Source organism: Glycine soja, chromosome 11, assembly GCF_004193775.1.
Source record: "Glycine soja cultivar W05 chromosome 11, ASM419377v2, whole genome shotgun sequence".
NCBI classification, from domain to species: Eukaryota; Viridiplantae; Streptophyta; class Magnoliopsida; order Fabales; family Fabaceae; genus Glycine; species Glycine soja.
The window spans coordinates 20,907,238-20,911,055 of NC_041012.1; the positions used below are offsets into that span (position 1 = coordinate 20,907,238).

The following is a 3,818-nucleotide window of genomic DNA, read 5'->3' on the forward strand; positions in this document are numbered from 1 at the left end:
GATCCTTTCAAAATTAAATCTTAAATTCTAAGTCTCCTCAATCACAATAAAAAAAATTGTTATTACATATCTAGCTTTAAAGAACATTATAAGAGAAAACAATAGGACCATTTCACTCACTAAAGTTTTAATGATCTAATTTACCTGAATACATCTAAGAACAAATTACACAAAGAGAGTTATGCAATGGAAACTTCAACTTTTACACAGGGTATCCTTCGTCACCACCACATATGCACTGAAATTATACAGGTACATTATAGGTACTTTTATTGGTAGAAATAATCAAAGATAGCATGAACCTTTCAAAATATTATTGTTAGAACAAAGTCACACTGGAAATTTTAAATCAAACAATGTCATTGTTAGATCAAAGTTGAATCACATTCTGAAGAAAAAAATAAGAAAGGAACACTAAACAAAGTTTTTACTTCTCAAGGAAGGAACAATCGAGAAATAGGTAGAAAGATAGTAGAACTCAAAGTTGTTGAAGATCTCCATGGTTCGGCCCTTCTTCAATTAATTAGAGAGACTTTGATCTAGTTTTGAGCAGAGAAGGTACCCTGATAAATGAAGATGAAAAAAAAGTCGTCAATTCAAATCATATTTGTAAACTGATTTGAAAAATGAATCAATATATTAGTTCATTCATAAAAGTAGAGTTATGTATGAAAGGTTAAAAGCATTCAAAGCACAAAATTAAGGACATTTATTGAAGAATACATCCAGCATGATGTAGGAGTATACATCTTGTGCAGAACTCCATAAGAGATGAGGTGACTTGAAGTTGAAGGCAGACTCAAGTTCTCCTATTATGCTATAATAAAGTATTTAAAAAGTCAGTATAGTATAAATTTCAAGGCTTCTATACCAAATTTCATCATTAAGTTTTATTAATTAGCTACAAAATAGATCAATTATTATAAGTCCACAATATAAACAGATATGGAAAGGAAGAAATTGCTAACCAAAACTCTGGCATTGCATTCCAGTTTTGTAATTCAACAACTTTGTTATTTCACTATTCAACTTTGTTAATTTAATTTAAAGACTTATATTTTCACCTATAAATTACTCACTAACTTATAATAAATAATAAAATATAAAATTTGAGTTATTATGTTAATTGCATAGTTGCCACTACCTCTTTTAGCTGCAACAATTTCTTCGGTCTCTAATCACCAAACCATGTTGAGTCTAATGTATCTTCTTTTATCAATTCAATAGTATCCCCTTCTCCCCTTGATAGATGCATCCTCGATAGCCTACCATTGCAAATATAATGCTTATGTCTTCATAACTTAGCACCCTATTTTGATTGAATTCAACACATCTATGAAAAGATCCTTGCAAGAAAACAATGAATTGAAGAACCAAAAATACAAAGTAAAGGTCAATCAAGACAATAGTTCAATTAAATTTGAAGAATAAAAATAGTACACATGATAGAAGAAAATATGTGCAATCAAATCCAAAAAATAACTTAAAAAGAAAATATGCATAATCAAATCCAAAGATATTGAAATAAGATAACATTTATTCATATTTTAAAAATTAGTAACATAATATTCAAACGTGAAAGGAAAATCAAGCTCATTGAACTGATATTTAAAAAATTGACATTGAAGGTACCAAAACCACATTTATACTATTTGTTGCAACTCCATAAAACAGAACTTGTGATCATAAAAAAAAACATAATTATAAGACCAGAAAAAGGAGCATTATGCTATTTGTTGCAACACCATAATCCAATGCATAACAATAAGTGGAAATGAGGCTTAATTCAGTTATCTCTACAAACAAATTCATATCAAATTACATTCTCACACCAAAATATGAGGATTCCATGATTTAACAATTTTTTTTTTGTATGTAAACTCATAAGCAATAAATCATAATACCCAGAAAGGATTTGAGAACTTAGAGCATAAAATTTAACATGGAGTTTAGTTTCCGATTGAGCTAATCAATAAACAATGAAACCCCCTTGCCTTTCTCGAGTGTAGACTCAAACTCCCCTCCCAAATCCTTGAAGAACCCAAATTGAAAAAGCTACATTCAATCTTTACTTCTTACCTTGGTTTAACATCGTTACCTAGTAATTACAAAATGATATAGCAAATCATGAGACAAAAAGACAGACATTCGAAGTGTGTTCACGTCTCGAAGGATGCAATTGGTTTCGATAGAAGGAGTTAGAAATGAAAGAAGAGCCAAGAGAAAGTGTACCGTAGTGACACGAAAACAACAAAAAATACCAAGAACGTTCAACGTTGGCAATTGGGCTTCACTTGTTTGCGCTGAAAAAACCTTTTGAACAGAGCAAGGAGCAGAAGTGGCTCACGGAGATATGCAACAACGTCACCAACCATGGTCGCACGGAGACCAGAATCATCACATCGCATAATGGAGGACCACCAACCATGTCACAACAATATGTTTTGGTAAATGGGCTTCATGTGTTAGCATGGAAGAAATCTTCAAATCAGAGCGAGTAGAAGCTACTAGGCTTCACAATTTTGTTGAAGATGGACACAAAAAGGGCACATAATAAATTGTTATTGATTACTAACTGTATTTATCACCCAATTACATTCTCTCATTATTTTTGCTTTCACCATATTTTAATTATGAGACGGTGGAGATATAAAACGGATTTAGCCTCGATTTGAGTTGCTATTAACTACTGGTTGTATTTACCACCCAACCACATTCTCTCATTATTTGTGCTTTGACCATATTTTATTTTGAGACTTTGGAGATGTAAACAAATTTTAGGATCGATTTTGGGGCAGATATAGGCCGAAAAAATTGTCTTAAACTTAACTCGCTTTAATATTATTAAGATAAGGCTAAAATATAATTTTGATTCCTATAATTTTATAATTTTACAATTTTTGTTCCTTTATTTTTAAATTGAGATATTTAGTCCCTTTATTTTCTAAGATTCTCAATTTTAGTCCTTTCATTCAATTGAAATAGTTGTCTATTAAATTCATTCACATTGACCATTTTTTGTGAATTTTTATTTTTATTTTTAATTACTGAGTAAAGAAAATAATTTAAATATAAGAAAAGGTCAAAATTATTGAAATATGAAATAACTAGGATTTTATTCACAATTAATTGTGAATGTACAATATATATATATATATATTGAGAGAGTACATAAGAATAACAAATTCCTAATTATCTACTAAATTATATATAACTTGAATTTAAATTATAACAACTTGCAACTAATTGTTCTATCGTATCAATAGTCTAATATGCTCCCACAAGATGGGGGTGGCGAAGACAACACCAATGCTATTCATCAGAAATTTGTGATGCGAAAATGTAAGATTTCTGGTGAGAAGGTTCACACATCATCAAAGCCAACAAACACAGACTTAACCATTAAGCAAAAGCCATAACACAAGGTTTAACCTCTTAAGAGAAGCAAACACGCTTAACCAACATAAGTTAGAAGCTAACACACTTAACCACCATAATGCAAAAGCAAGCAAGCACACTTAACCACCATAAGACAGAAGCAAAAAAAAAAAAGGGCTTAAGGAAAAAGCAAAAGAGTTTAACCACTTTAAAGGCAGAAGAAAAAAACACTTAACCACCTAAAAAAAGGTAGAAGAAAAAAAAACGACTTAACCACCTAGAGGCGGAAACAAAAGGGCTTATCCATCTAAAAAGAGAAAAAGCAAAAGGTTTAACCACCTCAAAAGACAAAAGCAAAAATGTTTAACCACTTAAAAGGACGCAAAAGCAAAATACGGCTTAACCACCTAAAAGGCAAAAGAAAAAAATGATTTAACCAC

At 30.7% G+C, this 3,818-nt stretch overlaps 1 long non-coding RNA gene across 2 annotated transcripts; it reads right to left on the reverse strand.

Annotated features, from left to right (window-relative positions):
• Positions 1-342: 342 nt before the first annotated feature.
• LOC114375617 lies at positions 343-2,616 on the reverse strand. 2 transcript variants are annotated; one of them, XR_003658792.1, is made up of 3 exons: positions 2,233-2,612; positions 1,145-1,265; positions 343-563 (listed from the first exon to the last, which is right to left on the reverse strand). It is a non-coding gene; the product is annotated as an uncharacterized LOC114375617 (long non-coding RNA). The 2 variants fall into 2 exon arrangements; XR_003658791.1 differs by having other exon boundaries at positions 1,145-2,616.
• Positions 2,617-3,818: the final 1,202 nt, after the last annotated feature.